The sequence below is a fragment of the Peromyscus leucopus genome, chromosome 12 (genome assembly GCF_004664715.2).
Source record: "Peromyscus leucopus breed LL Stock chromosome 12, UCI_PerLeu_2.1, whole genome shotgun sequence".
NCBI classification, from domain to species: Eukaryota; Metazoa; Chordata; class Mammalia; order Rodentia; family Cricetidae; genus Peromyscus; species Peromyscus leucopus.
In genome coordinates, this window is record NC_051073.1 from 43,848,356 (window position 1) to 43,862,533 (window position 14,178).

Sequence of the window (14,178 nt, forward strand, 5' to 3'; positions counted from 1 at the left end):
GTTTATTTAGATTATCAAGTTTCCTTGTGATAAAGGATTTATACCTTATCATTCTAAAGAGTGATCCAATAGACAGCAGATTTTCTTAGTAAACATGATGTTTTTGATGCTGTCATTCAAATGACAGCTGAGGTCATGGGTATATTACAACTATATATATTTCTTTTTCCCAAAGCTGAAACATCTTTATGTCATTTAATATAAAAAAGAGGAAATATTATGCATTCTGTAAGGTCCAAATGAGATGACCAATTTCTACTGACACCATCAACTTTGGTTCAAAAGAAGTCAGAGTGAAGTTCTGAATTGCTGTATTTCCACAAGCATTTTATTGCTCTATCTCCCATTATAAAAATGGCAAAGAGCTCTGAAAATGAAAATTTTTCCTCAGGGACAAATTCATACAGATTTATTATCTTGCCTCAAAGGAGTGGGATTGAGCCATTTTTACAGCCAAAAGTTACTTTTATTTCCAGAATAGAAAATATTTCTCTTGCAGTTTTACAATGTGTAACAAGACCATTCTGCTAAGGACTTCTGCGACCAATACATCCACCAAGAAACTATCAGCAACATTAGCCCAGAGCTTTCCCAGAATTCCTTTGACTACCATCCAGAGACATGCATGTAGAATTCTCGTTAGGCTTTTAAAAGTTTAACATAATGGGCATGCTCAGTCTTATACATATGTTACTTCTGCCACAGAGTCCTGAGTTTCACATGCCTTCCACTGTCATATTCTTACTTGTGGCTTCCATATATCAGGCTACATGACTTTATTGTTTTGTTTTACTGTCATTCATTTATAAAATATTTTGTAACAAGGTGCCAAATACCCCAACCTGGCATCAAACTCACTAAGAACAACCTTGAACTTCTGATCCTTCTGCCAGTGCTGAAATGACACGTTTCAATATACCCAGATTGAGAGTGTAATCATTTAAAAATAATCTTAGCTTTGTCTAGTTATAAACACCTCACTCTGGGGACTTGATTGCCAAGTCTGTGAGCAACTATACCTTCATTGTTTTGTTTGTGTGTATGGCTCTACAACTGACTAGAGTTAGAACTGAGTATCTGAAACTCGGAGGAAATTTTTACAAATATGTGGCTCCATATGTCTCAGTGCTTTAGAAGAAGTCCTGATACTAAGAATCCATTTACCAATGCACCAACAAGGATCTTCTTTGGCTACCTCAGTCCTGGGACTTCCACTGGAATCTGATTAGTAAGGATTGTGAGGGGGCAACTGGGGTCACATCTCCAGGGTAGAACTCTCTCTAGTCCTCAAAACTCTATGAGGCCTCCTTTGAAATCTAGGTGGAGAGCACCTTGACTCACAACATTGCATGCATGCAGACAAAGCTAGCTGCTTGTGCCTGATGGGAGAGTGGTATCAGCTGTACATGGCTCGTATTTGTACACAACTGAGGAAGTGAAGGAAAGTTGTGTTGGAATAGATGGAGTAAAGACATGTCATGCTGTAACATCTCACAGCTAACTAGGAATCCTCCTATTTCAAAAAAAAAAAATCTTGCTTTTCTGATTGCCTAGGAGTTGTCTTTAATCTTTATTTCTCTATACACTCAGTTTAAAGCAGTCAAAAGATCTCTAATACTGAGCCTTTTTTCCACAGCTCTCTTTTTTCTTCTGTTCCCAGTTAGCAAATGATCAATTGTCTGCTCACAGAAATGGAGAATCTTTCCAATAATCACTTCAAAACTGTTATATCCTCTGTTAGTCATCATCCCCAAATCTGCTTATATGCTTATCATGTAACACACACACACACACACACACACACACACACACACACACACACACATCATTTTCTTTTCTGATGATTGGGAAGAACAAGGTCACAGTTTTGGCAGGTCAGAAGATGGTTCCTGCTTCCACAATAACTTATTTCTTTGTCCTTGGAGGGATGGATGCCATATCCTTTGATGGAAAAGGAGAAAAAGATGTAGCATTATGAAGTTTCTGTTAAGGACATTAGTCAATTCACATAGGTAGCTTAATCATTTTTCCAAAAGGCCATGGATCTCAATATCATGGCAATTGAGGACAGTTTCAACAGGAATTTTTCAAGGGAATTCTATAATTCTAAGCCCAGCATAGGAAGCATGACTACTAACCTTATAATTTTCATATGAATCAATAGATAATAAATTGTTTACCCTGCTAAAAATTATAGTCCCACAATGTTTAATGCATGATACCCATTAAATTGACTCATATCCCTTATACTTACTCCATAAAAATTAGATGCATTGATATGCCTTTCACAAATAGAAAAATGTTTTGCTAAAGAAGACATTTTTAGCAAAACTAATAAAGAATGAGCAACATTTCCATCCTATAATTCTCTCCAACTTACTTTGGATTTTATAAATCATTTCTAATTAAAATTTTTTGGAACTATAAACTCAAACTGTAAGTCAAAAAAATTACAAGTGCTTTCAGAAATCATGTGTCATTTAGCTCTACAATATGTTTCATTTTTGTAAACCCATGTGGAACAACACTTCAGTCAGAACTTAAAGGAGATTCTCCTCTCATGTGGTTCCTGAAATGGTGGGGAAAGGTACCATAGCTTCTTAGCTTTGTCTTTGAAATGCATAGGTTATGTTTTATACTATCAAATTTATTTCATGCATATATGAGGATTTTCATTATTTCTTTTCAGTATGATTTCTTGCCACCAAAGGCTACTGCCTGCCAATGCTCCTCAGTCAGATTCTTGCTGTGGAAGACTAATGTAGCAATCCTTACTCATGATAAATGAAAAGATGAGTTGCATGATTTTTGGGAGATCCAAATGTTAATTGCTTCTTAATAAAACCATCCAGTTAAACTGTCTGCTTTGTGGCATGCACCATCAAAAAGAGGTTTCTGAAGGAAGCTTGCTAATTTGATGGTACATCTAGATAATTAATTGAAATGAGAAAGACAACCAAAAATTCTGTAATTCTGTTTTTTTTCTTTCTTTTTTATTCTCTTAGTATAACAAAGCATCCACAAGTGCTTCATACTAGCAAATTCTCCCTCAGTTGAATGTTCATTTACAAGTGAATCCTTCCTGATGTGAGAAAATAACTAATAATTGTTTTTACACTTATTTAAAATTTACCTCTTAAAAAGCTGTATTAATTTCAGATTTTAGTGAGATTACTGTATTAGTTTGAGTGAAGGTTTTATTTTAGCAGCAAGAAGCCTACACGCATCAATCTTCCAGTGATAATCTAGCCTATTACTGTTTGGGGGAACAGAAGGTCAGTGAGTTGCATTTTTATTTTGTTTTTACTGTAAAAATGTTAGTACCATTAGCATATCCAAAATTTCTAATATTCTGGTATTGTTTTCATTGCCTTTCTGTCTGGTATTAATTATGAGATACAATACTTTCTCTTTCTTAAACATTTAAAAATAGTATTCCAGAAACTGGTTGTACCTTAGAACTAGAAATTTCTCCAATCTCGTGGTGTCCTTTCATCTTTTACTGTTAATTAGCAAATGCATGACTTTTTTGATAAAATATATACTTATGTAACATTGCATGATCTTAATAATTTGACTATATTTACTGCATTACCCTAGACATACTCATCTCCATCCTCAAAACCAGTTCCTTCAATCCATACTATATGCTTTCCTATGCCTTTTTCAATTCATAGTCCAAGAATAAAACCATCCTTCTCAACAAAATTCTTTAATTTATCACAGAGGAAATGCAATAAATGAAGTATTAATTTTACTCTTATTTTGCTTCCCATTTTCATCAAACATCAGGTTGGATGATAGGTGAGTGATAGAGAGGTGACTGGTAGCCAAGTAGGTGGAATCAATTGGTCAATAGATACGTAAAGATAACAGATACATTAATGGCAGATAACAAATACACATTAAATGTTCTCAGGTTTCACTATGTGTGAGATATAAATTCACTGTCAAATCAATAAGATCTAAAATCACCTGGGAGATGGGCCACTGGGCATACCAGCAGAGGACTCTCCTGTTCTGGATAATTGACCTGAGAAAACCTGTCATCATTCCCTGGACTTGGGCCTTCCTTGGACTGCATCAAAAGGAGAATGCTAGCTGACTACAGCATTCAGTGTGACATAATATAAGTAGGGCCCTTCAGCTCCTGCTGCCATGAATTCCCTGTCATAAAGGACTGCACTCCAGAACAGCGAGGAACAATGTACCCATTCTCCCTTAATTTGATTATGTCATGTATTTTATTACAACAAAGAAAAAATAGCTAAGATGCAATGGATATGAAATATACAGACTTATGAATCATAATCTGCTTTCATTTTGGTTCTTTAAGATATCAGGTAACAAAACCAGAGCCCAGCCCTCTACCACTGAACTGTATATAATTCCCTTTGTTCTCAGTCTGATTTGTCAACAATCATACTTTTGAAACCATCCTTGATTGTTAATTTTAAAGTAATTCCCTCTGTGCTCTTATAAGTAATAACATTTTAATAAATTTCAGTATAACATTTGAATTTCTGTCATCTTGTTGTATTTTCATAAAGTGCAAAAAGCAATTTTTACCTTTATTTAAGTAACAGGAAGTCCAAGTCATTAAACGTTTAGCTAAACAAAACTAAAACTAAATGAATAAACTTTTGTCCTAAGTTTGCTTTTTTGAATGTTGAATCTACATTAATTCACTTTACATGCAGAGATGTAGTCAGAGAAGTGTGTCTTCATTTCATGGACATTGATAAATGTAGACTCACATACAACCACTAAGTTCCAGTATTAGAGAAATGGGATTCTATAAGGCACGATGAGTTAATTGTGGAATTTCCAGTTGTAGAAAGTAAAGACTTGACATGAAAAATGACAGATTGTTCATAAAATGAAAACCGAATTCATTTCTTTCTGGTTACTTGATAAAACAATTCAGAGTTTCAGAGCATTAATTAGAGAGAGGACCATACTAATGCCCCAAACTATTAAGGAAGTGAACATGTCCTTCCCCAGTTTTCCCTGTAGCTTTTTGCCATTTATTTAGTTGCATCAGAGAATTAAACTCCTTAAGTATAATAAGAAAGCCACAGTAGAGCTATTTGCAGACGAAACATTCACTGTCTTCTCATCAGGAGCATTCAGGAATGTAGTGATTTTACACCATGCATGGGAACAAGTTGGTAGTCTATCTTCCTTGGAGCAATTACCAGGCAGTTTCCCCTCTTTCTGTCCCTGAAAAATGTGCTTTAATTTGCATGAAGAATTGCAAGCCATTCTTTATTGTGCACAGCTACAAGCATCTTTATTACCTAATGGGGGATGTTTTTCTCCTTGTGCATTTTTATTCATAATAAAATCCTCCACATACTCTGTTACATTTCTACCTTCTCAGTCACATATGGAAAATTTTGCCCAGTGCTTAACAAATGGGGGCACATGTTCTTTTGCGTACACTGAGGATGAACTAGTAAGAATCCCACGCTTTCAACCATCACCATTGTCTTTGTTTTTTTGTTTTCCTTGAAACCTGTAGTGGTTGGTTTTCCAAGACTGTGATGATATGGATGAAAATCAGTCAACTGAAGGGCAGGATATTTACTTTGGAACGGTGTTTCAGAGGTCTCAGACCATCGTTGCTTGGCCCTTTTACTTTGGACCTTTGTTTACGCAGAGCATCATGGAAGAGGGTGTTCATCTCACATCCACTGAGAAGTAAAGAGAGAGGTGAATCTGGGGTCCAATATTTTCGTGAAGGGGATACCACCCAGTGGCTCCCTTTTTGTTTATGCTATACTCCACCTCCCAAACTTCCCACCACATCTCCAAAGTGTCATCACCTGATATACTAGCCTTTGGAGGACATTTATTATCTAAACTGTAACATAGCGTTGTCATTTACCTTTCCAGTAGAAGAAAAATGTCAAAGTATATCAAAGTGAGAGCATGGAACGTCTAATTGAAATTGTTATTGACACACGCATGTCAATTTTAAACACTGTGAATACCACCACCCATTTGTAGACTTTTGCCAAATACAAGATTGTATTTGGAATAATCTTTGCTTAGAGAAAAAAGAAAGTTAGTACTAGCAAGTTATTCATGAAGTATATATACAAAGGTGGGGTGTTCATTATTGTGAATCATATTGCACATGCAGATATCTGCAGAAATTCAAACAGTAGTATTAATAATCACTCTTTGCCCTGGGATACAACTAAGTCAGCATAGAAATCATAAAGTGTTGTTGCCAAGGGCTACTTCACCAACTGTGCAGACAGCTTTTGTTTGCTTCTCCTGGCTTCTGCATTTAATATGATGTCATATGCAACAGGAGGTTCTCTTCTCTTTTACAAAAATATTGTCCTGAAAATGTGGAATCTACTGTCTATCTGCAAAAATTGCCTAGGCCTTTCTCTCCATTTTACAATAAGCAAGTTTATGATCCCTTTAGAACAAAAATCTCCAGGTTTACAAGCTTACAGGTTTGAAATGTTTTAGTTAGAATATAAAGGATGCAAATACTGTTGTTTATATTAGCAAAAATTTCAGGGCCATTTGTTCGCTAAAATTGTCCATTTCTACCCATTCTGTGAATAATAGATTAATTTATGATGCATATGCCCAGACCTTGAGAAGCTCAAAGCTTGCCTTCCAAAAAAAGCATGGCTCCAACAGTTCTGGAAAGGAAGTTAGGTAAAAGGAAATCACTATTTTAATATAATTTGATTAAAGTTAGAAGGTTTGAGGTTCATAACTTTGGAATAAGAGTAGTAATTCGTATATTTGTATCCTGAAAATACACATCAGACATGAGATAGAGAGAGAGAGAATTTAGTTTCATCTATTTTTTTCTTAATATACTTAGACAAATGTTTCTAGGCACAAATATATCCTCAATGAATTATTTTAATGTAAAATGCTACATATGCTAAAATAAAGGACAAACAGCTTTGAAATATAAATTATAAATTGGTTGATGACTTAATACCATAAGTTGTGTATTATTATTAAACAAGTGAACAGTTTATATTTATAAGGCACTCCAAATGTCCAGAGAAATACTTTTCTTTTATCTTATAATACTATGGAAATAACAAAACTCTCTTTCCAGGGAGCTGTTCTCCTAAGCAATATGTGCATTAGCTGCAAAGGGACATTCTTGAGAGATTGTTGTCTAGTGATGTGACAAAATATAAGGAAATACTGACATAAGAAAAGATCATTTCTAAGAAAACTTTGAAAGAAATTAAAATAAGGCAATTATTTAATTATTTAGGTGGCTTATTAGACAGAAGAAACTTGCCCCAAAATAAAACTAGATAGATAGATAGATAGATAGATAGATAGATAGATAGATAGATAGATAACTCCTCTTAGATAATGCTACATGATGGATGACAAACAATAACGGTTGAACACTGTCAAGGAACGTTGATATTGAATAAAAGAACAAGAACACTTGGGGGGAAAATACAATTCTCCAGTTGGAAACTATGCTGTAATAATGGATGTAGAAAGACAGGGTGGGAAGTCATAAACAAATACTTAAATAAGGTCAGTGTTAGCTGAACTTCTATCAAACAGAGGGTAATTTTGATAAAGCTCTAGCACAAAGGAATGCTTGAAAATTCTTCTAAACTGTGGTTTAAGGACATTAAGGGATAACGAGAAGGGGAAAAGTAGAAGGAATGGGCATGGCAAATTCACAGAAGATGTGACTGTCACATGAATCCAACTAATCTTTTTTTTTAATTTCTTTTTATTATTATTATTATTATTATTATTATTATTTATTTTACAATACTATTCAGTTCCACATAATAGCCACAGATTTCCCCACTCTCTCCCCCCCCGCCCCCTCCCCCTCCCCCCAGTACACCCCCCACTCCCACCTCCTCCAGATCAAGGTCTCCCCCGAGGACCGGGATCGACCAGACAGACTCAGTCCAGGCAGGTCCAGTCCCCTCCTCCCAGATTGAGCCAAGCGTCCCTGCACAAGTCCCAGGTTTCAAACAGCCAACTCATGCAACAAGCCCAGGACCCGGCACCACCGCCTAGATGCCTCCCAAACAGATCAAGTCAATCAACTGTCTCACCTATTTAGAGGGCCCGATCCAGTTGGGGGCCCCTCAGCCTTTGGTTCATAGTTCATGTGTTTCCATTCATTTGGTTATCTGTCCCTGTGCTTTATACAACCCTGATTTCAACAATTCTCCCTCATATAAACCCTCCTCCCTCTCACCAATTAGACTCGCAGTGCTCCATCCGGGGCCTAGCCATGGATGTCTGCATCCAGATTCCTCAGTCCTTGGATGGGGTCCATGGCACAACCATTAGGGTGTTTGGCCATCCCATCACCAGAGTAGGTCAGTCCCGGCCATCTCTCGACCACTGCCAGCAGTCCTTTGTGGGGGCATCCCGGTGGATTTCTGTGGGCCTCTTCAGCTCTTTGCTTCTTCCTTTTCTCATGTGGTCTTTATTTACCATGGTCTCCTATTCCCTGTTTTTCCCCTGCCCGCTTGATCCAGCCAGGATCTCCGGCCCTCTCTCCCTCAAACCTCGCCACTCACTGCTCCCACTCATGTCCAGGTTGTTCATGAAGATCTCAGCCATTTCTCCGTGTCTTTCTTGGGGTCCCATTTTCCAGGTAGCCTCACTGGTGATGTGAGTAGCAGTACAGTCATCCTTGTTCCACATCTAGCATCTTCTTATGAGTGAGTACATACTATATTTGTCTTTCTGAGTCTGGGTTACCTCACTCAGGATGATTTTTTCTTGATCCATCCATTTGCCTGCAAACCTCATGATGTCATTGTTTTTCTCTGCTGAGTAGTATTCCATTGTGTATATGTGCCACAATTTATTTATCCATTCTTCAGTTGAAGGGCATCTAGGTTATTTCCAGGTTTTGGCTATTACAAACAATGCTGATATGAACATAGCTGAGCAAGTGCTCTTGTGGTATGAATGAGCATTTCTTGGGTATATTCCCAGGAGTGGTATAGCTGGATCTTGGGGGAGATTGATTCCCAATTTTCTAAGAAAGTGCCATATTGATTTCCAAAGTGGTTGTACAAGCTTGCATTCCCACCAGCAGTGGAGGAGAGTTCCCCTAGTTCCACATCCTCTCCAGCATAAAGTGTCTTCAGTGTTTTTGATCTTAGCCATTCTGACAGGCATAAGTTGGTATCTCAGAGTTGTTTTGATTTGCATTTCCCTGTTGAGCAATTCTTTAAATGTCTTTCAGACATTTGAGCTTCCTCTGTTGAGAATTCTCTGTTTAGTTCTAAAGCCCATTTCTCAATTGGATTGTTGATCGTTTTGATGTCTAATTTCTTGTGTTCCTTATATATTCTGGATATCAGTCCTCTGTCAGATGTGGGGTTGGTGAAGATCTTTTCCCATTCTGTAGGCTGTCACTTTGCCTTGTTGACCATATTTTTTGCTCTACAAAAGCTTCTCAGTTTCAAGAGGTCCCATTGATTGATTGTTTCTCTCAGTGTCTGTGCTACTGCTGTTATATTTAGGAAGTGAACTCCTATGCCAATGCATTCAAGACTACTTCCTACTTTCTCTTCTAGCAGGTTCAGAGTAGCTGGATTTATGTTGAGGTCCTTGATCCACTTGGACTTAAGTTTTGTGCACGGTGGCAGATATGGATCTATTTGCAGCCTTCTACACATTGATATCCAGTTATGCCAGCACCATTTGTTGAAGATGCTTTCTTTTTTCCATTGTACACTTTTGGCTTCTTTGTCAAAAATTATATGTTCATAGGTGTGTGGGTTAATATCAGGGTCTTCAATTGGATTCCATTGGTCTACATGTCGGTTTTTATGCCAATACCAAGCTGTTTTTATTACTGTAGCTCTATAGTAGAGCTTGAAATCAGGGATTGTGGTGCCTCCAGAGGTTGTTTTATTGTACAGGATTCTTTTGGCTATCCTGTTTTTTTTTTTTTTTTCCATATGAAGTTGAGTATTATTCTTTCCAGGTCTGTGAAGAATTGTGCTGGTAGTTTGATGGGGATTGCATTGAATCTGTAGATTGATTTGGTAAGATTGCCAATTTTACTATGTTAACCCTGCCTATCCATGAGCATGGGAGATCTTTCCATTTTCTGACATATCCTTCAATTTCTTTTTTCAGGGACTTAAAGTTATTGTCATATAGGTCCTTCACTTGCTTGGTTAGTGTTACCCCAAGGTATTTTATGTCATTTGTGGCTATTGTAAAGGGTGATGTATCTCTAATTGCCTTCTCAGCTTCTTTGTCCATTGTATATAGGAGGGCTACTGATTTTTTTGAGTTGATCTTGTATCCTGCTATGTTGCTAAAGGTGTTTATAAGCTTTATCAATTCCTGGGTGGAATCTTTGGGGTCACTCAAGTATACTATCATGTCATCTGCAAATAGGGAAAGCTTGACTTCTTCCTTTCCAATTTGTATCCCCTTAATCTCCTTATGTTGTCTTATTGCTCTGGTTAGAACTTCAAGTACTATATTGAATAAGTATGGGGAGAGTGGACAGCCTTGCCTCGTTCCTGATTTTAGTGGAATTGCTTTGAGTTTCTCTCCATTTAATTTGATGTTGGCTGTTGGCTTGCTGTAAATTGCCTTTATTATGTTTAGGTATGTTCCCTGTATCCCTGATTGCTCCAAGACTTTTATCATGAAGGGGTGTTGAATCCACCTAATCTTTATAAGCCAAAATAAAATCATAAAATAGCTTTCTGACTTGAAGCATTTAATGTATTTGTTTACTTCATCTCCACTTTTGTGTTACCATACTTGAATCTGAGATTTCAATATGAAAAATTAATTTAAATTTGAAAAATATTTTTAAATTTGAAAAAATTCTAGCACAACAGAAATGTAAAAGATCTTAATATGAGCTTAACCTCAAACTCAAAACAAATTAATGAAAGACAAAGAAAATGAAGATAAGGTTAAGGTATGTATGTATATGTATATATCTATATATCTATATCTATATCTATCTGTGTGTGTGTGTGTGTGTGTGTGTGTGTGATCTTTATTTTAGGGTCCAAAAAGTTGCTTAAAATGTTATTTTTGATCTAAAAATGAAAATAAGTCAAATAACAAAAAAATATAATGATGACACTGAGGAAAACTAGTCAGAATGAAATAGAACTTGCTAAGTTAAAACATGTTGTTACAGAAAATAAAACCCAGAGGCACCCGGGGTGGCATGGTGGGAGAGGAGAAAAGTAGCACTGATGATAGAGAAAGCAAAATTTAGAAAGTACAAATAAAAGGTCCCAAGCTGGAAATAACACCTAATATAAAAAAGTTCACATCCAATTTCTATCTTTCTTCATGTGCTCTGAGTCTGTTTTCCATGCATTAGAGCTGGAGTAGGTAAGAGAGTTGATGGATGACTAACTTTTATTTTCTGTACAGCTAAGGACCAAGACTGAGTGACAGAATTCAACTCCTAGAATATTTCCAAGTTTTCATGCAAGTTTCAAAGCTAGGGGAAGGACAGCTGAATCAGATGTACTTGAGGAATAAGTGAGCAGAACTTGAGAACAGAGGAAGGATGTAAGTGAAACAAAACAGGTCAGAGAGGTCCCTTTATGCATATTAGGCTCTTCTGACTGCAAGCTTGATAAAGAGCTATGCAAAGGAAAGGTCTTCACATTACAGGAAGAAACCTAACCAGCCCTCAACAATGAGGAGTTCAACTATACAGCAGAGTGAGGCTTCCCACAGTTCTGCATGCTCCTGTCTCACCTAGGAAGCTTGAATGGGGTTAAGAGACTTCTTATGCTCAATAAGAGTTTCTGACCCAGTAATAAAGCCATTTGAATACTATGATGTAGGCTAGACTCTAGGGAAATGCAACAAAGGCAATACCCTCCCTCAGTTATTGATGAAGGCTCTCTCTCTCTCTCTCTCTCTCTCTCTCTCTCTCTCTCTCTCTCACACACACACACACACACACACACACACACACACACACACACACACAAATACACACCATACCACACCACACCACATTGTAAAACTAAAAAAAAAAAATTAGCCTTCTCAGTGTAGCCACAATTTATTTCTGCTTCTAAGCACTTTTCAATAGAATATTAATGGCCTAGCAAAATAATACTGGTAATATAAGAAAGAAATGTGACTAGAAAGAAAATTACCAAAAACATCAAAGCTAGAGATTAGATTGATCAAATGTGTAAATAGCAAAAAGACAGAAAATGACTATTATAGAGAAAATATAAATGGAAATTTTCAAAAGATAGTGAAACATAACCTTAATTAAGAACAGTATGGATAGGAGTGTCTCTTCCCCTACCCAGAGAGTTCTCCCTTTAGGACGTAGGCTGTGGAGAACAATCCATGATCCCCACCCACACCCATCACTGCCCCTATTCCAAGCCAGCAGGGAAGATGCTTGTGGGTACACCTCCCCACCAACACCACACATTGGACCCTGCAATCTACAAAACCCACTTGCTAACCTAAGCCCCCCAACCTCCTACAACTTCAGAGGCTCCCTGGGACACAGAACCTGCTAGATCTGATTGGACCAAAAATGACTCCCTGAGACACAAAACCTGCCACCTCCTATTAGACCAAGAACTCTGATTGGACCAAGAGTGCCCCCCTAAGACACAGACACAGCAGGCACAGATTGGACCTAGAGCAGCTCCCTTAGACACAGACACCTCTTGCACCCATTGGAGGAAGAAATGGGTAGACAGCAGTGCAAAAATATATGCAACAACATAAAGAGCAATATAGCATCACCAGAACCTAGTGGTTCTACAACAGCAAGACATGAATATCATACCTTAGAAGAAGCAGAAGAAAGTGACCTTAAAAATAACTTTATGAAAATTATAGAGGCCTCTAAAGAGGAAATGAAAAATTTCCTTAAAGAAATTGAGGAAAATACTAACAAAAACTGGAAGAAATCAATAAATCCCTTAAAGGAAGCCAAGAAAGCCAAGAAAAAGCAATTAAACAGGTGCAGGAAACAGTTAAAGACTGGAAAATTGAAACAGAAGCAATGAGGAAGACACAACCTGATGGAATGCTAGAAATAGAAAATCTGAGTAAACAAACAGGAACTACAGATGCAAGCGTAACCAACAGAATACAAGAGAAAGAAGAATCTCTGGCATGAAGAATACAATAGAAGAAATAGATTAATCCGTCAGAGAAAACACAAAATCCAAAGAAGTAGTAATACAAAATGTCCAAGGAATCTGCAACACCATGAAAAGACAAAATCTAAGAATAATAGGGATAGAACAAAGAGAAGAATACTATTCAAAGGCACAGAAAATATATTCAACAAAATCATAGAAGAAAATTTTCCCAACTTAAAGAAGGACATGCCTACGAAGGAAATACATATGAAGCAAGCTCAGGAGGAGTAGATGCCAGAAAATAACCACATTGAGGGCAGAAATCAATCAAATAGAAACAAAGAGAGCAACACAAAGAATCAATGAATTGAAGAGTTTGTTCTTTGATAAATTCAACAAGACAGACAAACCCTGATCCAAACTAACCAAAAGGCAGAGAGAGAACATCCAAATTAACAAAATCAGAAATGAAAAGGGAGACATAACACCAAACAATGAGGAAATTCGGAGAATCATCAGGTCATACTTCAAAAACCTGTACTCCACAAAATTGGAAAACCTAAGAGAATTTTCTGAATAGGTACCACATACCAAAGTTAAATCAAGACCAGATAAACAATCTAAATTGACCTATAATCCCTAAGGAAATAGAAGCAATCATTAAAACCCTCCCAACAATAAAACAAACAAACAACCCATGGCCAGATGGTTTCAGTGCAGAAATCTACGAAAATTTCAAAGAAGAGCTTATATCAATACTCTTCAAATTGTTCCACACAACAGAAACAGAAAGAACATTGTCAAACTCTCTTTATGAGGCTACAATTACCATGATACCCAAACCACACAAAGATGCAACAAAGAAAGAGAATTACAGACCAATCTCCCTCATGAATATTGATGCAAAAATACTCAATAAAATACTAGCAAACAGAATCCACAACACATCAAAAAACTCATCCACCATGATCAAGTAAGCTTTATCCCAGAGATGCAGAGATGGTTCAGCATACAAAAATCTGTCAATTTAATGCACTGTATAAACAAATTGTAAGAAAAAAAA